The sequence below is a fragment of the Thermobia domestica genome, chromosome 8, assembly GCF_964235325.1.
Source record: "Thermobia domestica chromosome 8, izTheDome1.hap1.1, whole genome shotgun sequence".
Lineage (NCBI taxonomy): Eukaryota > Metazoa > Arthropoda > Insecta > Zygentoma > Lepismatidae > Thermobia > Thermobia domestica.
This window is the reverse complement of record NC_137461.1, coordinates 132,742,617-132,769,578: the sequence shown is the minus strand read 5'-3', so window position 1 is coordinate 132,769,578 and position 26,962 is coordinate 132,742,617. Positions and strand designations below refer to the sequence as shown.

Here is a 26,962-nt window from a genome sequence, read left to right as displayed (position 1 = left end):
CGCATAAAGTTAAAGATGGGAGTAATTTTACTAGTATTACTTGTATTGGGCTATCACTATTAAGACTTTAGGAATTGTTTACGGTGTTACGGGAAGTATCGATATAAAACGAATAGATTTGTTGGTTTTACGACATGGGACATGAAAAAAAACGGATAGATATACGAGTTCAATCTCCTTAAACGAATATATTAATCCTGATCTCCAGATATTTATGTAAAATTGAGTAATATCATATGTAAGAAACTACAACAAAGAATACTGCACAAAGAACTTACTACTCCCTTCAAGTTTCTCAACAAATTGCTGAGTATTATCAATGTTTATCTACAATTGGGCCGCTCAGAGCACGACAGAATCAACTTTCTTAAACTTTTGTTTGAATCGGAAATAGCAAAAATGGACCACTTTCGGTTTTAACGTTGATCGCTATAGAATAAAAATTGCAACAAATAGCCATTTTTTTGCAACCCATTGTCTCAAGAATTTATTCCCATTCCCACTTTCATCTCTCTAATAAAACTGGAAGTGATAAAAAATTACTACCACTTCCGGTTTTAATATTGAGAAATTATCACACCGTTCAATAAATTTCCTTCTTGTACTGTACACGTGACACTGACGCTTGTTTTATTATTATAAGAACTGTTACAATTCATAAACGTTAGACAATATTTATTCTAAGTGCCGTAAAAAATACCTTCGGGTTCTCGTAGAATGTAAGAAATTCTGATTGACTGAATGAAAGAGTGAATGATCAACGTATCGAGCTGGAAACTTGAAATTTGAACAGTACGTAGGATTGGGATGACGGAAGGTACAATTAAGAAAGGATTTTTGGAAATTCGATGTGGAAGCGGGTAGCAATTATTATAAAATGTTCGTATCTCGAAATCCCTTAACGGTAGACATAATGTACTAATCTGGTATTTAGAATTTTCATTAAAAATAATTAACCTCATGTTTAAACGTTTTTCGTAAACATTTATTCTAGAAGAAAAACTAGATGCACAGTGAGTGATTTGTATCGTCTCAAGCAGCTCTTAACGCATTTTGAACTCCGATTTCTGAGAAATTTGAAGGCCCCAATCAGGAGGTTGACCCCGGCGTAGGCGGGTATTTGTCTACAAATTATTTTAAAGATGTAATAGTCGAAGCTTGATTTTCTTGTCAAAAGCAATAACAATGGACTCCTTTGAATTGTATTTATATATATGGTTTTCCTAGTTGGATCTACAGTCGTCTCTCCTCGAAACCCCATATGTAGCAATGGCTGGGCTCGTAGCCTCTTCTGGAGGCCTATGAAAACTGAGAGCATCATTAAAACAAACCAATCAGCCCATAATATTTTAAGACTTCAACAAGGTATAACATATAAAGTTTTGATAATTATCACAATGATCAATTGAAGAATCATTTCAGGGAGTCTTTAGAAATTCAGCATTTTAGGACCCAGCCTAAGCTGGCTATCACTAAGAGATTGGGTATTTTATGTAGCTGATTTTAGTCGTTTTAGAAAATAAGAGACTGTTACTTTTTTGGACTTTATATGCATTTTAACAATGGTTGGTGGGGAGGGAGAACCACACAAGTTTGCTCCTAATCTGAATTTTTAAAATACACAAATTTCACATAGACAAAGTGAATAATAGAGTAATTTAAGTATTCAGAAGTAAGTAACAGCTCTACCAGCTTGAAACAGCAGGTGCGGATCTCCTTACGTCCGAGGATCTCAGTGCTTTGAACTGCCCATCATTACGGCTCTGCTTTTTCTTTGGTTTCCGCAGAGCTTTGGAAAAAAATAACAAACTGAGTAAACATGCTTATCTTGTGCGTTTCTGTTTAGCAAACTAAAGCTTGTATTATTAACTCCATTAAACAGAAACGGAAGGAGTTGTTCTACTATTGTTTTTTGAAGAAGGCATACTGTTATTTGTTTTTATAGGGGGCAGGTATTTTGAACTTGAAGGATTCAACAACGACTAACCTTGTTGTTTTGTGTGGAAGGAAAGTTGTTACAAGCGAAAACTCCCAACTTTAACTCTCCATTGGCAACATGCCGAGAATACTTTATGAAAAAAAAAAAAAAAGGTAGGAGTTTCTCGCCAAACGCTTCCGTGCATGAAGTTCTCTTGCGCCATTCACTGTTACAGTATATTTTATTTTCCTTCCTTCTAGAATTTTCCTGTGGAGCTCTAATATGAACATAACTAGAAAACTTTAGTTTACTTCTTTCTTTTTCTTCTTTTTAAACCTGTTTATTTCTTCTTCAGTACCATCTGTGTTTGTAAAAGCCAAACTCACTCACTCCCAGATCTGCATGCTGTTAAGAAAATTGATTTTATTGAACGTCGCACCAACATCAGTTTGTAAACAAACATAATTTTTGCGGAATTGAAAGAAAAAAAGTCTATTTGGTTGGTGCTACGGTAGTTTTAAATCAATTTTCTGTCATTGAAATTTTGTTTATCACACAGAGAAGTTCCAAGAACTAATGTCAACGTTGAAGAAGTAATAAAGAGTAATAATTATAAAACTTTTTTTTTGAAGAAAAAGATAACCGACTTCATACATATAACTCACTTGTTTCTTATTTCTTTTGAAACTTTAATGTTCAAAAAATTTCTAGTACAAACTTACTGCTGTTATGCAACCATAATCACACTACAGCATGTATGGTTGTCTACAAGCATGTTACTTACTCACTAGATTGACATTTTTTTTGAATATTTTTTACATATTTTGGGAAAGCTCCGAAAGATATGTGATGATTTCTTTTTAGGTTAAACAATTGAGGTTCTGCTCTTTCACTTTTGATTCTAAAGAAATTCATAAGACCATCGAGAAGGTACATTTTTTCAGAGAAAGAATCATTAAAGAAGTGAACCTATGTGTAAGTGATACGTAAACTTACCCTGAAGATATAGGTAAACAAGCACAATTGAGAACCTGCTATTTTTGAAGTCGTTTAAAAAAAAACAATTAGTTCCTATTAACAATTACTTTCTGCAATTTAATACTAAAACTAAAACTAATAATAAAATTTTATACACTTTCTGATGTTGATCCCAATCACAAATAAGCGCTCTACCACTGAGCCATCGTACCCCCATATAGAAGGGAAGAGAATGAATGCATCAAAATTTATGCATTTTTTGACGGATGGCACGCTTTCTGAAATCACCCATTTTTTCAATTGTATACCTTTATTTTCCATCCCGTCTCTTATCTTTACGGATGTTGACACTTTCCCCTCTTTCAAGAATTCCTGTTTCAACGAACAAATTACCTGTTATATCAGCGGTAAAGCTAACAATATCACTTACACTTTTACAGGAATCGGCACGTCGTAAATATGAATACATGTTTAAAACAATTTGCATTGCTTGGCTATTTAATGCACTGCCACCTCTATGTAATCGAAAATAACACGCAGGTAAACAGACATCTGAATTTTCCTCGCACGCCATATTGTACATGTACAGAGAAAACAAGCTATTTTATAGAGGGGACTTCCGGGCTTAAGCCCCCCGAAATCTTACTTAATATAGTAAAGTGTATGAAATATCTTGCAGAATTTTCACATTTTCAGGCAAAGCCCCCCGAAAGTTAGCAAAGCCCTCCCCGAAACCAAATCGTAAATACGTCACTGGTATGAATTATTGTACTTCAAAGATATATTGTAGGTCTTTAATCAAATTATAACTACATAATTTGTTCTATTTAATGGGTAATCTGCTTTAAAATGTGGGATTATTTGTTTCTGCGCATTTATAAACCGCATTGCTTATTACAGAAAATGTTGCAGCCCTGTCCTATGCTCGTTTCTATAACTTCAGATCATTGCGTATTTGCGAGCATGCATTGTGTATATATTAACTATTTGTTATTTCAAAGTATTGATAATTTTAACTATGTGCAGGTAAAGGTTCTGTGGTAGGAAATGCTCATATTGGTGCAGTTTCAACATTACTTGGAATTACTTACGGTTAGTGATTTGGAGCTACTGAAATTACGCCACTGAAAACTTAGGTTGACCACGACTTTAATCTAGGTGCTCGGATTAATTATACACTGTATCGAGTAATTATGTAATGACTGATTACACTGATAACAGTGAATTTCTTTTGCATGGTACTAGGTGTTTCTTACAAGGGACATCACCCAATTGTCCGGCTCCGATTTCAATGAAATTTTTCTAGCTTATAGAGGACATATATGTATTATTTATGATGACAGAAATTTTTGCCATGGTGCATGTTTTCTATTTTTTATAATTTTTAAAGTTGTGATGTGGTTATTAAAGATTACTGCAGAAGTCCCTTACCAAGCTTTGTAAACGTAGCGTTAATGAAAGAACAACCATGTAGATACATATAAGACCTAGGGGGAAGTTGTATGGTAGGTATGACCTTGACGGCAGCCATCTTGAAATCCGCCATTTTGAATTAAGGTCAAGTTTTTTTAAATGGGAATAGGGTAATATGATACATAATTCCGGGCTAGGATTTAATCAGGAAGACAATGGTGAAGCTAGTTTTGAGATACACATATTTAGGGAAAAGTTACAGGCATTTAATTCTTCACTTACTACGTGCGAAAGTCCCTTACCTCTGCTTCTAACCCGCGTGTTAATGATAATAAGTGGATAAAAGCTTCGGTAACACATATTATGCCTAGAGGGAAGTGGTACGGTAAGGGTATCCTTGACGGCAGCCATCTTGAAATCCGCCATTTTGAATTAAACTGAATTTTGAAAAATGAAAACCATAGCATGTGACACCTCATTTCAATAGCAAATTTTCTCAAAAAACCAATGGTATGCTTATTTTTGTTCTATAATTAACCAGTGTGAATTTAGGACTGCTTCTAATGAGCACCAAATGTCTGTTATTCGATCCTTCAAATTGGCAACACTCCTAATTTTCATCGCATGTTTTAAGATACCAACTGGCACTTTGCAGTTGTTGCCATGGCTCGTGTTTTCTAAATTTATTACATTATTAAAGAGTTGTGATTTGTCAGTTCATGAATAGTGCTGGGATAAGCATCCAGCAATCTTTCTGAATTTTGAAGGCTTTCCATGTAATTATTTATTTCCTATACCTGCCCTTCAAAAACTCGTTTACTGACATGAATCATCGCATAACGAAACAACTCCAACTTTGCATTCAGGTAATACGGAAGACGTAGCTTGTGTAGTAGATGAGACGAAAAATCAAATGAAAATTCACTTCAAAAAGGAAAACGAAATATGTTGTGTAAGTCAAGAGTCTTTTGTTTTGTTTTATATTTATTTCTTTATTGTATATTTATTCATTTATTTTCTATGGCAATTTTTTTTAGCTAGTCAGATAAAAAAGTCATTCGTTTTCTAGCGATTGTTGTCGATGATTCATGACTGTAAAATTTATAATCAGTATTGATCGGGCACTCAATTAAGTTACACCTCCTTATAAACAAGTTACCTGTTTTCATATTATGTTCATAGTACAAACAATGTTGTGGGAACAGTCATATAATGCCTCTTTGATATTTTCTAGCATTGCTGCTGTTTCTTAAATGTATTTATTAAAAATATTTTGTTTGTCGATTGCGCAACATGTAGGCTACATTTCCTGATAATTTTGTATTCGTATAACACCAATTTGTTATACTTTCATTTGTATTTCGTTACGTCACATAGATCCACAGGTTCTTCATGTATTCTCGTTTAAAATAAATAATTACATTGCAAGTCTTCAAAATTCAGAAAGATTGCTGGATGCTTATCCCAACACTATTCATGAACTGACAAAACGCAACTCTTAAAAAATGTAATAAATTTAGAAAACATGAACCATGGCAACAATTGCACAGTTGGAATCTTAAAACATGCGGTGAAAATTAGGACTGTTGCCAATTTGAAAGATCGAAAAATGGATGTTTGGTGCACATTAGAAGCAGTCCTAAATTTACACTGGTTAATTATAGAACAAAAATAAGCATACCATTGGCTTTTTAGGAAAATTTGCTATTAAAATGAGGTATCACATTCTATGGTTTTCATTTTTCAAAATTCAGTTTAATTCAAAATGGCGGATTTCAAGATGGCTGCCGTCAAGGATACCCTTACCGTATCACTTTCCTCTAGACATAATATATATTACAGAAGCTTTTATCCAATTATTATCATTAATACCGGGTTAGAAGCAGAGGTAAGGGACTTTCGCACGTAGTAAGTGAAGAATTAAATGCCTGTAACTTTTCCCCAAATATGTGTATCTCAAAACTAGCTTCACCATTATCGTCCTGATTAAATTCTAGCCCGAAATTATGTATCATATCACCCTATTCCCATTTAAAAAAACTTGACCTTAATTCAAAATGGCGGATTTCAAGATGGCTGCCGTCAAGTTCATACCTACCATACAACTTCCCCCTAGGTCTTACATGTATCTACATGGTTGTTCTTTCATTAACGCTACGTTTACAAAGCTTAGTAAGGGACGTCTACAGTAATCTCTAATAACCACATCACAACTCTTAAAAATTATAAAAAATAGAAATCATGCACCATGGCAAAAATTTCTGTCATCACAAATAATACATATATGTCCTCTATCAGCTAGAAAAATTTCATTGAAATCGGAGCCGGACAATTGGGTGATGTCCCTTGTTAGTTTTTGAGCTCCTTAAAACGAATCTGAACTCAGTGTTGGTCCTGCTCCCTACAATTTAGAAATAATAGAAATAATAATATTTACCTTTTGAAAACTTCGTTTTTTGAAAGGAAAATTTAAATCTTCTCCGTAATTAATTTAGATTCATAGTTAGTGTTAATTTTTTGCAATTATTTGTGCTTTCGTATATCACACAATGATATCTCTCGATCCTTAAATTTATGGAAATCCAGGAAAATTTGAGAAATTTCCCAGAAAATGCTTTTTTAAGCAATCTGGACGTGTCTGGTGAGGTCTAGTGTGACGTACCTGCACAAAATGTACCCTAACATATATTGGTATACATCGGAGTATATTTCTGCCAAGTTCCGCGAAGTATAGTTGATAGTTGTGAGGATAGATTTCTTTTTTTAAAAAAAGAATGTATTGCAACATTTTGAAATATAAGGAATGTACTTCCCTTATTAATAAGCTCCTGGTCATACCCTAATTATCGTAAGTTCATTGTTTGTAGTCATTGTTTTTAGAACAATGCATGCTTTGAAATGACAGTCCTCGCATGCGTAATGAACCATGCGTTATATTTGTTGAAGTGACCTTGTTATGCTAATTGAGACTGAGAAGCTGTTGTCAGCACTGTTCTACATAGATTTAAGTGAGAAGACGGGACATTTTTCCTTATAAGCCAAATCAACTCGCTGAGAAAGAACACAAAGTTACTTTTTCATAAGGAATTGCCTTCACTCTGGCTAATGTCTATTCTTAGCAACACAAGGACACACATGCAAGCTTACAGTGGAATAAACCGCTTTCTTTCATATACGTTTCACTAATATTCTAAGCAAGTAATGTTATTTATTTTACAATACAGTTGGAAATACTGAATACTGAAAATGCAAGTTTTCGAACCTTGAACTGTCGTTGTCACTGGAAGTGACGAAATTATGCGACTCCTCCATAACAAAGCTAGATCAATACTAAAACCTACATACCCTGCAAGGATTGAACTCCGAACTAACCTACACCAAAGGTGCTTGCGTTACAATGGGTTTTCAATAAATATTTCTCCACTTTCTTCTTATTACTAATTTTTGGCTGGAAGTATCTGTGTATTTTCTTGATTCATTAATAGGTAAGATATACAGAACACCCATTCATCTGCATCTGAATTCGGAAACACATCTGAAGCCAAGATGTGACTTAGAAATATATTATAGCGATAGAAGGCATCCGAGACGGGAATAGGACTTGAAAGCACACCCTGACACACCTCATGTGAATGTTACTTTAATACTCCAGACAAGGGCGCCCATCAGGGGGGCAAGGGTGGGCGCTCTCCCCTCCTAAGAGGAAATTGTACTTGGGAATATCGAGAACCCAATAGAAAAAGTAAGAAAGACACGTTTTTACTGGAGGAATTTGTAAATGATGTAAAGTAACATTTAATCTTGTGTAAACTTAAAAATTTCGAGGAAGAGTTGCTATAAACGTCTCATATTCCACGGAAAATAGAAGCTTGTCAAAAGGCATACCATACGCTATACGGAAGCATGAAAGCTTATCGTTATCATATATCAGGCGCACACTAAAAAAAAAAAAGTTTCGTTGGGAGGCTCCAAAGTTTGGAAAGGTTCAATATTGCAAGACAGTACGTCTATGTAGTATTGAACTGATGTTATTCTATACCAGAAAGGCCGATAAGTAATTGCTAAATACTGTCACTTATATTCTCGGAAGATAACATAGGAACTACGTTGTCTTATAAGAAAAGAAAGAGTACAGATGAAATGAAAGATCAAAAGTTCAGGCTACATCAATCACTTCTCAACCAAACGATTACAGCTTTATTAAGAAAGTATACAGATGTGTATTGAGTTATAAAGTTTGGGGAGTGGCCGGACAAGGTAAAGGAAGTCGTGTGGGTGTATCACACTACGTTGATTTATACAAAATAATAACAGTTTAGCAAAGAAACCAATTAAATTTCAAAATTAAAATCCTTCTTGATTTCAATAAGATCTATAATAAAAGTTATTGTGACACTATACATATTAATACAATTCTTTCTCAACTCTCCTTAAGATTGGTTCTGCGAAGTAACACACTGGTATATATTTTGAAAATCATTCTATTTGTTGCAGAATTAGCACGTTTTGGGAATGTAGGCAGAACAGAGTTTTTTTTTTTGAAATATCACTCATGAAATATCAAAATATTAAAATAACCATTTTATTCAAGTTTATTTAGAAGCTGAAATTGTATTAGAATTATACTTTTCTACCTGTATTTATTTGGTCTAATTTCAATTCAAATATTTTTATGCTAATGTGTTTACGAATTCTCTATATTATTAGCATTTTAATAGTTTTCACTACATCGAAATTAAACTACGGCTAATTTTAGAGTTTTTCTGTAATATCTTCAAAACAAATAAAGATATTCGAAAAGCAGAAACGTAGTGAACTAGACAATACGATTTTGTATGTGATTGTGATACCTTTATCACAATTCACCTATCTGCTTTTGGTATTCCGCTATTTACAGAACCCGCAAAAAATGCTAAATCTATCTACAGTTGCAAATCGAAAGCAGATAGATGAGTTGTGATAACGGTATTACAAAATAATATTGTCTAGTGCACTACGTTTCTGCTTTTCGAATATTTTTATTTGTTTTGCAGATATTACAGAAAAAGTCTAAAATTAACTGTAGTTTAGTTTCGCTGTAGTGAAGACCCTTAAAATGTCCAAAGATAAGGCATACAAATCGATACATCTTATTGTGCTGAACAAGGTGATATGAGTAAGTGTAAATCCTCATGCGTAGTATTTGAGAAAAAAATAAATTTCTGATAAACCTAACAGTTGATACTGTACGAGAACCACGTTACATATTAAGATCATACATAGTGAAGTGTACTCTCATTAAGCTCTTCATTATGACACTAGCAACATCACAATACATAGTACGGTTAGTGAGATGTAAAATAAAATAATAGTTAACACTGAAAAAAGTTCGCACATATGAACAAAATGACATATTTTAAGGTGTAGTTTTCGAGAAAATCGAAAAAAAAAATACTTTTATGATGGTAAAAAGTATGTCGGTTGTTGCCAATAATAATTCGCGGTTTTTGTTCTGTTGGAGAAGATTATGTACTTATGTGTTGTATACACAGGGTGACTCAAAACAACTTCCTGTGTAATTTTCCTAACAACGGACTGTGTCAATGAGCACACTTTGTGCCCTTTTATATTCCAACATTTCTCCCTCTTTACATGAAATAAAACCTTGCCCTTCGAAACACAAATTTAAACAGCAATACAATCATAATTAAGAATCCGAATAAAGTCAATTTGTTTGCTAATCTTCGAACTGCTTCCTTTTCTTCTTTTCATACTATCTCGCTATTAGAAAGTCAATATGTGCCTGCATTTTGTTTTGTTCTTCCATGAGATGCTTAATCAACTCCACTAGATCACGCGTGTTATCTGACTTAACAATATTCTTTTCCACTACAGCATCCTAATATCTTATGTTCCTTTGATTTATAGATGTTGTCTTATCACTTCTCTCCTTATGATTCATAGATCTTTTCTTATCACTTCTCTCATTCCGTTTATTAAATCATCTTTTGCATACACGGTTAGATTAAGAGACCCATGTAACTTGTCCTGCATAATGCCCAAAACCTGGTACTCATCAATGCTTCCTTCGTCAAGATTATACATAGCTACTTCTGGCCTGTTGCCTGTTGACTCATCTGAAATTTCTTTCATAACGTGCGAATTCTCTACTATTTGGGTCTTCCTGCTCATAGAATATTTATCCAAACACTTCTCCTTCAGATACACTGACAGGTAGTGAACGCTGATCATCTATCTCACCTGATAACGAATCAAAATGCATTACGTTTGCCAAGTTGATCAATTCCTGCTGCTCCTGACTTGTTCCAGGCTGATCCAGTGCTAGTCTGTCCTCCTCCACCAGTGCTTGTTGCTGATAAGACTGGGAAGTAAATGTATTGTAACGGCATGCCAATGAAAATGATTCATCAGATCAAATTTTAAACATTGTTTTCCTCATGCTCTGTTCTGTTGCATTCTGCAATACCCACAACGAGCAGAAGCTCTTGCTTGTTCTTTCGATGCTCCTGAACTTGAGCTGGGAGTTAACACTTGCCTATTCTTCATTTTCAAAAATCGATTTCTGGACGCTTGCATCGCATTCAAGACATTCTCTTTGTTAGGCTTATATAGACGCAATTGATTTTCTGTACTTTCCATATTGAGAGCTATGTCTGTTGCTTTTTGAAATGTTAATTCTTTGGTGTTGAGCAATTTGCGACATATTGATTCGTCGGCAACTCCAAAACAAATTGGTCTCTCAGATTTTCATCTAAACAACACTTAAATTCGCAGTATAAAGATTGTTTCTTAAGCTCCAGGACAAAACTAGCTCCAGGACACTGATAAGGCTACTGTCTCAGTGTATGGAATTGATAACGCTCAGATATGATATTAACTTTAGAAGCATAATACGTTTTCATTGATTCCTTAAGTTCTGTGTATGATTTTTCGGATGGAGAGCCCAGCCAATAGATATTACATAACTGTTCGTAAACCTCAGTACTCATTACTGTTATAAATGTTGACACTTTCCTTTCTTCTTGGATTTGTGGGGTTATCCCGAACCTGTTCAAATATGACTGCAACTTATCATCCTTAACATTGAATGGAGGAAAATTGGAAATTGTAGATATTGTGACGTAATATTCTTGCAACTACCGACTGCGCCAATAATTGCTAGGTCCAAAACCTCAATTAATTCAAAATTACTTTAAGTCTAGCACACTTATATCCCTATATGTATTACATTATGTGTGGCCTAAAAATTCTACAATCACTGTAAACAGCATATCCATAAACATTCCTTATTTTCAATCTGTACTAATTCATATGCTCATTTAATCATATATAATCTTTTGAATCATAATATCTAATTCTTAATCAAAATCTATATCATAGTAACCCTCTTCTAATTATTACAAGAATCTTCATTAAACTAACTCCAAATATTATCAATCTAACTCACATCTTATATCATATCCCATTATATCAGCACATACAAAAGTCCTTTTTCCTAGCAACGAACAGTGTCAATTAATGAACACTTTGTGCTCTTCTAACACTTCCCACATTTGAAAGGGATGAATAAAACAAAAGAAGTGTTGCAAGTAGAAAGTTGTGTATTAAAAAAATATAAACTGATGTTGAAAACTGTAATTATTCTGTTCTACCGTGTGTTGAAATTACAAAACAATTATAGTAAATGCAGCAACACCAAGTAAAACCACCCACGCTTTGATAGAGGAGCAACAGGAATGGGGGTAATCGCTTCTACTCATGTCTCCTGCCATTTTCAGTCATCAATATGGTTTAGCTAGGAGGTGATCACGCATGTGTAGTCTAAAAATGTTTCAGAAACAGCAGTTCTGTGATGACAGCGCAAAGAGTTTTTCGCTTAAAGTTTGCTATTAGACATAGTGAAAATGTTTCTGATCGGACGAATATCTTGCATTTGTTTGAGAACTTCCGAACAACAGATTCACCATTGGAATATCGGGTCTGTGAGACAGTTTCTGTATTTTGCAGTCTCCAAAACGTTCTGCAAGGAAACATGCTGCAGCTGTTGGGCTTCCTACGGAGAGTATAAGAACAGAAGAAACTAATCGCAAACTGTTTTCATTATTATTTTATATACTTTTAATAAACAACTTTCTATCTGCCATACTTTTTATTTTTTATTTTATTCGCCTTTGAAATGTGGAAAATTGTTTCGGGTCACCCTGTACATGTAAAAATCTATTGTTAACTAGAAGATTGTATCTATTGTTCGGTGACTCATATACTCGTAAAAATGATATAGATACTAACCAATACACACACACTATTTACAATTTAATACTAATAATGTATATAATAATATTTATACATTTCATTGAAATATATTTATTATATCGTGGTATGACAGCTTAGAAGCACTTGTGGAATAATCATGTGTTTTACCTTGTCCCACGGAATGGACAAGTGCAATGTTAATTTCTTTCGTTACACGTTGTGTCAATTTTTTTGCTTGTTTGTTATAAAGATAAATCGATCTTCCTTGTGACTGTGTGGATTGCTCAAGTGACTTTAGCGTGGAAGACCCGAGTTTCATTCATGTGGTTCGAATCCCATGTTAAGCTGTAGGTCCACGTCACTTATAGCCTCTCTGCTGAACGGAATGCTAAACTCAAACCCAAACTAATAAAGATAAAACAAAGTGATTTTTTTTAAATACTTTAGAACAATATAAACAGCTTAAATAGATTCTCTTTAGTGCTAACATTCCAATCTATCCCTATCTCCTTGATCTCCCTCATGGTTATATGTTGCCTTTGATGCGGTCAATTCCCAATGAGAGTACTTACGCTTCCAATCCCACACTAAGCTGTTGATCTACGCCCATTATAATTTTGGTGGCGAAATGGAATGTTGTAATTCCAAACCTACGAACCAGATTTCAGTTTCCTAGTGATGTGGCTACTAGTCAAGGAACGCAATTTGCAATTCTAAAGATAGTTCAATCCAAATATAGAACATAATAATAAAACAATTTAAAAAAAACACATTTGGACTGGGTGATAGAGAGGTCCCTTCCAAGTAGAGATAGAGAAGTATCAGGTTCTCTCCAAAAAATCTCGGACCTCAGAACCTATGAAGTATTATTATTGCATTCTTCGTATTATTATTGCAGTACTTCACATTATTATTATTGTATTTTATTTAAAATATTTTTTTCCTGTTTTAGAGCTGAGAGGAGAAGATTTATGAAAACACAGTTATGCTTAATGTAGAAATACATCGCGTGGAATAGTTAAAAAGAAAATATCAGAAATCATATACAGTATATGTTCTACTACTTCAGGAAGCCAGAAATCCATTATTGGTTTTTAATATAGTATTAGCCCTCTCTGATGGCATAGTGACCAGCACGTGGTTTCGGGTTCGATTCCCGGTAAGAGAGCACAAAAATTAATTTCATAATCATTCATTTTCCCGTAGTCACCTGTTTAGTTTAGCCTACAGGGCATAAGAGTGCGTCGTTAAACTAAAATTTCGTTTCAATATGTATCTAAGTAGTACCTTGAAAAGATTCATTCGGTATAGCAGGGCTTCCTAGTCGTTATGTAGAAAGCGTACGCGTCTTTCGCACTGGAGACCCGGGTTCGATTCTCGACGGGAGCTCATGTGATTCGGATCCCACTTTAAGCTGTAGGTCTAAGGCCTTATATTGCCTTGCTACTGAAAGGGACACTAACATCAAATCAAATACAAATCTAAAAATATCGCTAAGCGGAATAAGGCCAAATAACGAATTCATATTTCGTCTCAAATAGCGTATGTGATTTTTGTCTGTGAATGACAACTGGGATAATGTTAGGCAAAATGAGAATTTGGCAAAATGACTAGTAAATCGGTCTTTAAATAAGTAAGCAAGAATAATAAACATTCTTTGTTTACTCAATTTTGAAAGTTTGAAAATATTAGATGATTACCTGGAAATAAGTTATTCCTTTCGCCAGCCTTGTGAAGACTATGCATTTCTATTTAATAAAAGTGAATTTCATTTTCAATTTTTCTCTATTATTATTAATCCAATCCATTATATGTAATTGCATTTATTGTATTATTATCATCGTTGACAAATCATTTATCCAAATGGCTTGTTAAATAGATTGGAAGTCTTGTTAAAAAAAGAGAACTAGAATTATCAAAGTACTGAAAGGAATCGATCGAAATTAGCCGGATTTAATTCAAAATATGAATAAAGTAAAAAAAAGTACAAAATCTTATCATTTAAACTGAAAATATTAAAATAAATTAATAACTGCTAACAGAGAATTAGTTACATAGATTAACGAATTTTTATAACGTTATGAGAAGGAATTATCTGCCAATCTTTGAGTTTATTGAATCTTCACTATATTTTAACTATCTGCATTTAGTACAAACATGACAACAAAAGTGATCATACGTTTTGCCTCGTAAGCATTTCCCCTGCTCTAGTGACTAGAACACGCACCTTTCCTGCACGTAAATACGGGATCGGATCCCTTGTTCACGTAAGTTTGAATCACGAAAGTTCGGATCCCACCTTAAAACAGTACGGGCACATCTCATATAGTTGCGGTGATGTTGAACTTCTATAATCAACTAACTAAACAAACAAATAAATAAACAATCAAACAAACCAAACTAAACCAACCAAAGATAAATAAACTAAAAGCAAACAATTCTCGTCCTGGTAAGTTCAAATTTTACGAGGATTTACTAATTCCGTTATATGAAAATTAATTATATATTATTCTGAAAACTGTATTTCAAGAAACTGCTTAATTTGACTTGAATCTCATACTTAAAAATCACTTTGAATGTAGGAAATTTCAATAGTTTAATTTTCTGATAATGGTTTTCACATACTTAGTTGACAATCTCGTCATGTGATGTATTTTTAACTTTATCTAGCCCATTGTAAAGTGAATACGAGCAATGCACAACACTTAAACGAAACTATTATTCATCCATTACTGCTTCTTCTTCTTCTTCTTCTTTCTCTTCTTTTTCTTCACCTTATTATTATTATTATTATTATTATTATTATTATTATTATTATTATTATTATTATTATTATTATTATTATTATTATTATTATTATTATTATTATAAGGAAACAGATTTTTTCTCCTTCCTATGTGGAAACTATAGTTTTAGACATTTGAAAAAACATATCACACGAAGTACAAGCATTGGATGAAAACAAGCACTTTGGTCAATAGAGAAGCATCTACAGAAAATTTTAAGTTCTTTTTTTCTATATATATGTGTGTGTGTTGGCAATCTTTCCTTTTTTTTTTCCTTTCCTCTACCGACGTTTTCCCAAAAGTCTCATAAAAAGGAACGGAGACATAGGATGGAGAGAAGTCCCTGTTAAGCTCATCTTCCTTGGAGACTTGAGTTGCAACGAGCGACGCTGGATGGCCTTTTCAAAGCAGCCACCAAGCAGAAGAAACGAAAAAGATTACAGCTGCATTCGTGATGCAAAGCCTTACAGAATAATACGATTTACAGAGTAATATTTTGGAAAGATGTTTGTTTTTTTATTGACAGGAAAAGAAACATGCAGCTACCACATGCTTTTTCATTAAAAATGTAATGTTATTTTATGTAATATTTTATTAACATGACTTTATAAATTTAATGTTCGTCGTTGATATCCTTTAAGTCAGATTTTCCAACCTATTTCACATCACGGCTATCTCTTTTCAGATTCTCTTGCCAGCGATCCCCCATAAGTAAACTTAAATTTGAAATTGCTAGTCTCTTTATTTGTTTAATATTATTTGCTATATTTGAAAATATGTATGGAAATAAATAATACTTTTATCAAAATTAGAAAGCCAAAATAATCTTTAAAAATATTTTCCGCTATTAGATTTTAATTACATTTATATTTTTTTTAAAAAAAATCCCTTCGCAATCACCATGATGATGATTTTTGAGTTTGCAGTGAGGCTACATGAGACGTGGACATACTGATTAATGTGGAATCTGAACCACATAAGCTTCCACCGGGAATAGAACCCGAGTCTCCCACGCAAAAGACGAGTACGCTAACCGCTTAACCAGGGAGGAGATTGTAAACCCCCTGTATTTCTCTTATGATCTTCTAGGGATCCAAACACTCAGGTTCAGAAACACCGCTTTAGACTAAAGAAGACGGGTGATTAATTAAAGTGAATGATTATGATAGGATTAGTGGAAAGAGAACGTGAAAGGAAACGAGGAAATCTTCAGAAAACTCATGGACGTGATGTTACAGACCATAAACTAACTATATCTAAACTTACCCTATGATCGAACCAGAGACTTCCTAACACCACGGATGAATGCTCTTTCACTAAAGCACCGTACGCTCTCTTAATGTTAATGCATAGAGAGCATCCCCTTGCTGGTCTAGTGGCTAGCGCGGAGTGTTTTCCTCACGTAATTTTCGATTATTAATATAATAAATTACATCTTGAATATGTTTAAGAAGCTTCCATCGGCACAGCTACATTAACGCCTCTCCCATTTACACGGAACTATTGTGCAATTAAAGAAGAAACACTCCATATACTCTAGGCATACAACGAAAAGTGTTGATATTCCATGTTAAATCGAAACTTTTAATCCACACTAACTGTAACCACTCCTCTTCCTTCATAAGTTCTATTTAGTAAACAGCTACCCGAAAAGAAATGGTAATTCAGATCCATGTTAAAAATTAACTCTTTCCCGATGTAATTCTATTCTAAGAATTCCTGAATTTTAACATAAAAAAGATTCTATCAGTAGTAATGTTTTAAGTTTTGTAAGAACTTAAGTTCTATGTTAAAAATTAAAAAAAAAAGTAAAGTGTAATTTAATTGCTGAATGTGTTTCGGTTTGTTAGACTGCAAGTTAAGAGAATAATCTAGAGTGGTAGAGTTGTATTGCCAGAAGTAAGACGCTCCTGTGACTATAGCAATTAGTGTATTTAATGAAAAAATATACTCATTAAGCATATTATAAATATATAATAATTTATATACATACACTTAGATATCATCCCGTTCATGCGAACGTTTGCCATAGCGCGATCGAGAGAGGGCTATTTAGATATTTTTGTTGTAAAATCTGAAGAATTACTGTACTTAATGGATTCCATCAATTTTGTCCAGAATGTGGAGGGTCGAATGTTAGGAATCGAGTTATTTGATGGAATTAATTCAACGTCTGGAAGTGGTAGAAATTAGTGCTGTCGAAATCGGTTTTTGAAAAAAATAATCAAAAACCGGTTTTTGAAAAAAGTGAAATTTCATAAAACCGAAATGTCGGTTTTGAAAACCGCTTTTGCGGTTTCGGTTTTGAAAACCGTTTTTGCGGTTTCGGTTTTGAAAACCGTTTTTGCGGTTTTCGGTTTTCAGAAAACCGGTTTTCTCAAAAACCGAAAACCGCAAATGTCACAAAAATTCGACAGCACTAGTAGAAATAAACATTTTCTGACTTTAACATTGATCACTATAGAGCAGACACGATAATAGATAGCGGGAAGATGTTTCCTGCAATCGATTATGCGTCCGAGGAATACATCTCATGTTCACCCTTAATTCTCTACTAAAACCTGGAAGTGAGAGAAATCCATTAAAACTTCTAGTTTCAATATTGATTCATATACAAAGAAAAAGAAAACGATAAGACATAGCTATTTATTATTATTTTTTTGGTCTTGGAAGAAACTTAGTGTTCTAAGAATAGTCTCCATTTTTTTAAATCTTAAGCTTCTATTCAAATCAGAAGTGCTAGAAATAAACTCTTTCTGATTTCAACGTTGACCATTACGGGGGGAAAAAAGGATAACGAGAAGTGGCCGGCAATTAAGCTACCCAAGAATAAATCCTATTTCCATTCTAATCTGTTTACTAAAACAAGAAGTGCTAGAAAACTACTACTATCTCTTTCAGTTTCAATATTAAGTGAGGAAATATCACGTCATACAAATTAAACTTTTTCATATAGTGTACATATGCCACTGCTGCTTGTCTATGCTCTTTATTATTAAAACTTTTAAAATAAAATTCGTAAAGATGGTTCTTGGGAGTGTAATGAGGACCCCCTTAAAGAATATAGGTATAAAATTCTTTTGGGATGAAGAAAACAAAATTGATATTCCAAGGTAAAGAGGTGTCCTATATAAACAGGCCAAAATTTAGAAATTTTATTGTATTTGTGAAAAATGTGAGACATACATTGCGTATTAATTCCTATTTTCTCTGAATTTGTCAATTTTCTTTCTAGATTGGCTGAAATGCCCATTCTTTGAGAAGATAAGTTTATGGAAAAAAATTGAGAGATATATATCTAAACTCATTTTTCCCGTTAAGATCAGTATTTAAACCAAAATGAAATCATAACATACTCAGCTTCACCCTTGTGCTAAATATGTTCAAAAATTTATCTTAAACGGTGCAGCCGTCATTGTGAAAAAATTTAAAAAAAAAGTTATGATAAAATGTTAGGTTGATCCAACTGCTAATTTTTTAAAAATTAAACGTTTCAACCGTTTTCTTATATATTTTATGAATTCAAAACGGGAAATTCAAAACCGAAATTACTTTATTCTTTCCTTAAAACAAAATTTTGGAATTTGGGAATAGGTATTTAATAGGTGAGTTTGTATACGAAGTTTCATCTTCCCAAGGTATTGGGTTCGATTCCCGGTGGGGGTACTCTGTCGAAAGAGTATAAAACGCTTTTTCAGGCCAGCCACTCTGAATGAGGGTTTCCTGAGTTTTCCTCATCCACACCAGGCAAATGATGATTCCTAACTTATAAGTCTCAGGCCGCTTCCTTCCTTCCCTTTCCCCGGATAGTGTGCTCGCCGAGGGACGTCATCCCTCAAATCGTGACGGGCTAAATGGCCATAGATGCCAAAAGCCCAGAAATCTAAACCCTAAACCTTTCATCCTCTCAACTTAAAGGGTTAGTGAGATTGTCTATTTTTCGCATGAAATATGAAGCTCTCGCTTTTCCCCTTTAATACACATTTTTCAGTAGAGTGAAATGATAAAATCTCAGTCCGAGGTACGTAATAATTATATTTTAAAGTTCGTTTCAAATGGTTCAGCGTTTTCCCGCTACATGATAAAATATCACGTTACTTTTTATTTACAAGAAAGTTATCTTCTTACAGTTACATAACATATTATGAATTGAAAAGCGATTTGTTTAAATTCTCTTTTGTCAAATTTAATACGAAAAAACGCTCAATATTCTGATTTAACCAGACCTTTCTCGTAGCTAAGCGATTAGTGTACGCGCCTTTGGCGTGGAAGATCCGGGTTCGATTGCCGACGGGAACTCATTTTTTTAAGCTGTAGGTCCACGTCTCTTTTAGCCTTCTGATGAAAAGAGACGCTAAACTGAAAATCAAATCAAATCTGATTTAACCAGGGACATTCTCAGCAATGATTTCAGGAGATTTTTCCCTCAGAACTTTGAACCAACTGGGGAGGGGGGAGAGGTAGTATTGCGAAGATATGGTAACTCAAGTTAAGCCAGGGGGCGCGGTGGCTCAGTGGTAGAGCGTTCACCTCTGGTGCTTGGGGTCCCGGGTTCGATCCCAGCCCCCGCCAAGTGAACTTTGTGGTGGACAAACACCGTGCTCGTGGGTTTTCTCGGGGTTCTCCCGTTTCCTCCCACTTTCTTCATTCCACCATTTCACTCATCTCTCATTATCACCGTCTCCTTTAGCCTAACCGGCATAACCGCGGGACGTAAAACTTAAAGATTTCATTTCATTTTTCAAGTTAAGCCAAATCGGAGGAATACCCTCAAGAGGATTTTCTTTCCGGGTCATCATCTGAAATCAACACTTCATGTATTGACAATGTGAGAACTACTTCCATGGCCTAGTGTGAGAAATTTCTTTTTAAAGTGCTGCTCTATAGTTCCATCACTTAAAATATGAGAAAACATATTTATAATATATTTCTACAGTACATAAATGAAGATTTTAATTTTTTTTTGTAATACAGTAATCGTTAGATTAAAGCTACATTGACCATAATTTTACGAAAAAACTGTAGGAGCACCTGTTAATGATGGAAAAAATGAAGCGAAGGTATCGTTCACCTTTCACCCTTGATCTTCTCAAAGGGGTCGATTAGGTGGCGATCGAAGCCACACTATTACCAGCAGAACCAGAGGATGTGTGGCGAGCTCTGAAAAGTTTCTGTCACATCTTTTACACAGAGAACACGCTCACCTTCCCAGGGCCTGTAATGAAGATTAATGTTCACCCTTTGAAAGAGGGAGCATTCGTTCTACTAACTGCCAGCAGTCATAAAGGATGTGACATGTATACACGAACACCTATAGACCCTAATACGAAAGAAGAGACACTGAAAAAGTAAAAGAGAAAAGAAATAAAATACGGACAGAGTTAAAGAAAAGGACAAAGAATCTAAAGCTGGAGTTGATGCCAATGGACTATATTGAATCTGTTTTCTTGGTCAACTTCACATAAGCAAGTTAGCTAACTGTAAAAGCTTGACTAGTATAAGGTTCTTACTGAACTTACAATAACACTAAAAATACATGGGATCACTGGAAACTGACACGTTGTTAAGAATCAATGGTTCCTCGTCATTTTATACATTTCGTAGTGATTTGTTTGTAATTTTCCTGAAAGATACAGTGGTGTGGATGACATTTGTGTTTGGGATGTATTTTAATCTAGGGAGTAAGGCACGAAACATGTATTGTATTGGTATCTCCACGCTGGGAAGCTCAATTTGCATGAAATCTCATGTTTAACTTTTGCACTAAAATATGTAAGATAATAGTTATTTAAATAGCCCAGAATAAGAAAGCCTAAGAACCATTCTCGGCATTAGCATAGCTGAACATCAAAACTTAGAACTAGTTTAACGCTTGAGGTCTTATCTCTTATCTGCATCTAAAAGGACAGCTTTTCACTAAATGTTTGAATTTAGAGCAAAATTCTAAAAATAACGGCGGTCTGAACGGCAGAAAAGAATATGAACCAGGAATGGTTTATATCAAGATTACAAGTGTCACCATAAGGCTTTACAACTGCTTCGTATGAGCCTTGTAATATCTCATAGCGAGCAGGCCATTGATTTAGAGCGGATAAGGTAGTAACTACTGAGTAGTGTTTTTAGTAGCTCCCAAAAGTTTTTTTTTCTTCTAGCGTCCAAACTATTGAAGCACTAATTTTGGGAGGTGGTGCGCTAACGATTGCACTGGAAGAGATTCTTAGTGCTTTTGAAATTAGCGGGAATTGACCGAACGAAAAAATCCCTATATATTTCTTATGAGAGTTTCGTGACATATAATTGGCCATATCTACATTAAATGGCGTGACAAACATCTTGGCTTTTGAAGGCGGCGCTCCATGTTCCCTTTTCACCTCTGGTGCTTGGGGTCCCGGGTTCGATCCCAGCCCCCACCAAGTGAACTTTGTGGTGGACAAACACCGTGTGCGTGGGTTTTCTCGGGGTTTTCCCGTTTCCTCCCACTTTCTTCATTCTACCATTTCATTCATTACTCATCATCACCGTCTCCTTTAGCCTAACCGGCATAATCGTGGGACGTAAAACTCAAAGATTTCATTTTTTTTCATTTTTTTCCATGTTCCCTTTAAATGCTGATAGCAAATGAGACACCAGCGATGTTGCCACGTTTATTTTGTACACATCCACGTCTATCCCCTGCCAGCTGATCGCGCAGTAGTTTGTCTACTTAGCCATAGCCACACCCTTTACCACTTGGCAACGCTGCGCCAGAGCTTGCGTTTTATTCGTTTAGCTGAAATGCCAAGATGTTTGTCACAGGCTTTAATAGTGAAGCAGTAACAAATGTGTTTTCTAGAAGCACTAATAATGCACTATTGATTGCACTAGACATTGTTAGTGCTTTCTATGGCAGTTAACGTGAAGTTATCCCTCCTAAGTTTTTTTTTTTTTTTTTTTTTTTTTGCTTCTAGCCTCCAAACTATTGAATCATTAATGTTGGGAGTTGGTGCACTAACAAGCATTAACGAGGCACTAATGATTACACTAGAAGAGATCATTAGTGCTCCTATGGGAGGAGCAACTTAATAGAGGTGGAGACATGAAATTTTTAAGTTTTACGTCCCACGATTATGCTGGCTAGGTTACAGAAGACTGATGATGAGAAATTAATAAAATGGTTGAATGAAGAAATTAAGAGAAAACAGGAGAATTCCGAGCAAACTCTCGCACACGATATTTGTTCACCAGAAAGGTCACCTGGCGCGAGCTGAGATCGAACCAAGGACCCCAGTCACCAGAGATGAACGCTTTACCACTGAGCTTCCGTGGCCCCTACGGATGTGAAGGGGAGAGAGGTGGTAAGAAAGAGTTATTGAGTTTGCAACTATTATAAGAAGATAACGATATATCGGAATCCTTTAAGTGAGATAAATTAAGTTTGGTAGTTGAACTCTTCATTAAAATATTTAAATAAGCATTTAAGCGTTTGACGCATAAATAGTGGGATTTTAAAGTTCAAAAATACGCGTAGCCATTATTCTTTGCAAGAACGAGGTAAAAGGATTAGTATGGAGGAATATCTGAGTATATCTTATACGTACTAATATATACTTATATATCTAAGATTCACTCAGCCTTTTCTCCACATCAACTTTTTTACCTTATTTTCGCAAAGGATAGCAGCTACAGATTAAAAAAAAAAAAATTAAATCCCAATAGTATGCACCAAAATTCAAGGAGTCGGGAGGGAGAGTCTAGATCAGGTGGACCATCCTATGGGTGTGCTCCTGAGCAGAAGTTACTGGTTTTACAAGTTATTTACGTGATGAAAAGGGAGCGTTACTCAATGCGAATCTTCTCGTTAAGCTGAGATATTGGGAGGTTATTTACATACAGTATATTATTTCGTATACTAATAAAGCTTCAGGAATGTCTTCAAGTATGACTGCATTTTTGTAAACAGGCAGGTTTTAGAGATATTATTTTACAGAATATGCTTTTCCTTAAGAATCGTAAAGTCTTTCTTTTATTTCTTCTGTATAATCTGAAAACCCTATCAACATTATACACTATGTTTGTTTTCCTTCCTAATTTGAGAAGCTCCAGAAATTCTCAATGTTTTTGAATAAATTTTGTACTTCATCTCCCTGGGTGTTCACTACAGAGAAATTAAATTCCCGCTAATTTTAGAGATTTTCTGTCATATCTCCAAAACAAATAAAAAATATTCGAAAAACAGAAACGTAGTGAACTAGACAATACGATTTTGCATGTGATACCGTTATCACAACTCATCTACCTGCTTTCGATTTGAAACTGTAGATAGATTTAACATTTTTTGCGGGTTCTGTAAATAGCGGTATACCAAAAGCAGATAGGTAAATTATGGCAAAAGTATCACATACAAAATCGTATTATCTAGTTCACTACGTTTCTGCTTTTCGAATATTTCTATTTGTTTTGAAGATATCACAGAAAAACTCTAAAATTAGCGGTAGTTTAATTTCGTTGTAGTGAAGACCCTTAGCATAATGAGAGCAATCTAAAGAAATCAGATGTAGCCCTAACGCAATATACAAATAGCATCGTTATTCACATAGCATATTAACTATACCATATCATATATTCGTATATTGAATCGCTTATGCGTGTTTGAATATAATTGATTTATGTCTAAGACTACAAACATAATTTGAAAATTCCTAATCATCCTAAATCCAGTTTCATCTTTTATATGCAAAAGAGAGAAAATAATTCGTAAGGGAACTTGAAGGAAATCCAATGTAATCAAACTGTTTTAAAAGACGGAGCTTCCATCTTTTGTTATTCTGATGAACTGAATTTTGCCAACTGCTTTTTTTTTTTTTTTTTTTTGTTCCCTTTCCTTCAGTTTCAATTGTATTCTTCCTTCCAGCGTTACTCTTATTCAATCAATTACTTAGAAACTGCATCAGCTAAACACAGTTACCTTTTTCTCTTTTGTCTTTTTCATGTATTTCACTTTAGAGAACAGAGAGGAAAAAAAATAACAAAACGCTGTTGTTCTTTTTCTTTGTGTGTTTTTTTTTTTCAAATTATTTCTACGGTTAACTCTCCTGAGGTAGAAACGTTTTGACATTCTGTTAGGGCTTGCGTAAAATTGTCTGTCATATTTCATTTATCTAGGGATTAAATCAAACTTTCTTTTTAGGAATGTTACAAGGTTTCCCCAGTCTCTTTCTATATGATACAGTACAGTACCTTATGTTAAATTAGTTAAAAAAATAAATAATTACTAAATGTAGTTTCAGAATACTATGTGTTCGTAGATTTTATATATATATATATCTTTGGTGCATGGTCACAAGGGCTTAAGTCTCTTTTTCGTTATTTGAAATTTGTGATACATTATTTTACCAGAAAATCACTGTCTTTAATCTATTAGGATATTATGGGTGTATGTCTGGGTGGAGTGACCAACGTGCCTGAAAGCTATATTTCATAACTTTTTGTCGGTTTTAAGGTCTTGTATTTTGTAGTTGGTTTTCGCTCATCTGAGAAGGTTATTATTATTTTTGACAACACTTAAACGCTTTTGATCGTGCTCCAAGTTTGGATTTCACTCAAACTTCATTGTACGATTTGTCCTTAATAAAGGAGAACAAATGAAGTGTTATTTTTAACTATACGAAAATGCGAGAGAAAGACGAAAAGGTTATATATATATATTGTACAGCGTGATTTAAAATGATATGAACGATAATGAAACATCCTATAAGTGATAATACTCTATCAACAATGAAATCTCTATGGAAATACTTTCAATATTATCCTCAAGTTTTGTTTGGAACGAGAGTAATAGTTTAAAATTTATCCGCTAGGTGGCAGAGTGATTAGTTCCAAGATGGCTCCGTGTGGTGCAAAGAGGGTATTTGGCGTTTTACAGTTTCACGTTTGTCGGTCTGTTGTTAGTTTTCAACGCGAGTTCCGCACAAAATTTCATAAAGATCCACCATCAAAGAACTCCATACGTAAGTGGTATGACAAATTCAACAGAACGGGATGCATTTGTAAAGAAAAAATCGCCCGGTAGGGTCCACTTCTGAGGCAGATGTCTAAGGGTTCGAGCCAGTTTTCAACGCAGCCCACAAAAGTCAACAAGGAGGGTTAGCAAAGAGCCTTAAATGCTTCAAACAACTGTTTGGCGTGTAGTGCGTAAACATTTAAAGATGTATCCGTATCGAGTGCAGTTGTTACAACACTTAACACCTAATAATCACACGTGTCGCAAGACTTTTTGTGAGTCATTGCAAGAGGTGTTCAGTGTTGATGATGATTTTTTGGGCAAACTTTGTTTCAGTGGTGAGGCTACGTTCCATGTGACAGGAAGAGTGAATAAGCAAAACGTTTGGATTTAGGGAACTGAGAAGCCTCACCAAATCTGTGAAATTGTGCGTGATTCACCGAAGACGAATGTGTTTTGTGCAATTTCATCTTCAAAAGTTTATGGTCCGTACTTCTTTGACGAAGGCACTGTGACTGAACAAACATTTCTACAAATGCTTACTACGTGGCTTATGCCACAACTCGAACATGACAGTGCAAACTTCATCTATCAATTGGATGGAGCTCCATGTCACTTTTATCACAATGTCAGAAATTTCCTCAACAACAGACTGCCACACCGCTGGATTGGGCGGTGAGGTAAAAATGATCATCAACTTCTACGTTGGCCATCAACGTCACCGGACTTAACCCCCTGCGATTTTTTTCTGTGGGGACATCTAAAAGACATTGTTTACAAACCCCCTCTACCCCAAGATGTGAATGAACTGAAGAGCGCATCACTACTGCAGTGCAAACTGTTGATGCAAACATGTTGAAACGGGTCTGGGCGGAACTGGAATACTGAATAGATGTATGCAGGGTAACAAAGGGGGCCCACATAGACCATTTGTGATGTACTATTATTTTTTTTATCACAAAAACTTGGAGAGTTTAAGCATTTAACTGTAAGATTTGAAGCTATTTGGATGATTAATGAAAAAGTTATAAGGAGTTGTAATCGTTCACATCATTTTTTGAATCACGCTGTATATATAGGTCTATATATATATATATATATATATATATATATATATATATATATATATATATATATATATAAAATTATCTGTATGTTTTGACATTGAGTCACATTTCTTTTATTTACAGCAGTCAGTTCTCACTGCATGCTCTCTGATATCACAGTTCACTGCTCAGATTCTCAGTAAACGACACAGATAGAGAAAAAGGAGCAGAAGACTAGAAAGCAAGATGTAGTAGAAGATACACCTTTTCTGGATTCATAACTAATCGTACATGAACCTTGAAAAGTTATTATATCAACAAAGATTTGCGAGGTACGCGAATTGTTTAATATTGTAGAAAAATACTGTAAATATTTCAGGGAAATATAGTTATTTTAATTCTGGTATTTAATAGATTTTGGTTTTAGATGTTAGAGCACATTGGAGATTTCCCCGATTGCCCAGCCAGATAGTCCACTCCTGGCTACAATGATACACTCTTCCGTTAGTTTGGGAAACCCGGGTTCGATTCCCGGCGGGAGCTCATATGGTTCGGATTCCACGTTAATCAATAGGGCCACGTCTCATAT

At 34.6% G+C, this 26,962-nt stretch overlaps 1 protein-coding gene and 1 long non-coding RNA gene across 2 annotated transcripts in view; one reads left to right on the top strand and one right to left on the bottom strand.

Moving 5' to 3' along the window:
* The window catches only part of LOC145693214 (uncharacterized), a 342,015-nt gene extending 315,321 nt beyond the window's left edge, over positions 1–26,694 (top strand). Inside the window, exon 4 of the long non-coding RNA XR_014132728.1 lies at positions 26,518–26,694. This is a non-coding gene — a long non-coding RNA (uncharacterized LOC145693214). The remainder of the gene's footprint in view (positions 1–26,517) is intronic.
* LOC145693213 (uncharacterized) overlaps positions 1–26,962 on the bottom strand; it is a 580,380-nt gene that overhangs the window by 238,073 nt on the left and 315,345 nt on the right. The gene's annotated exons all lie outside the window — the stretch shown is intronic.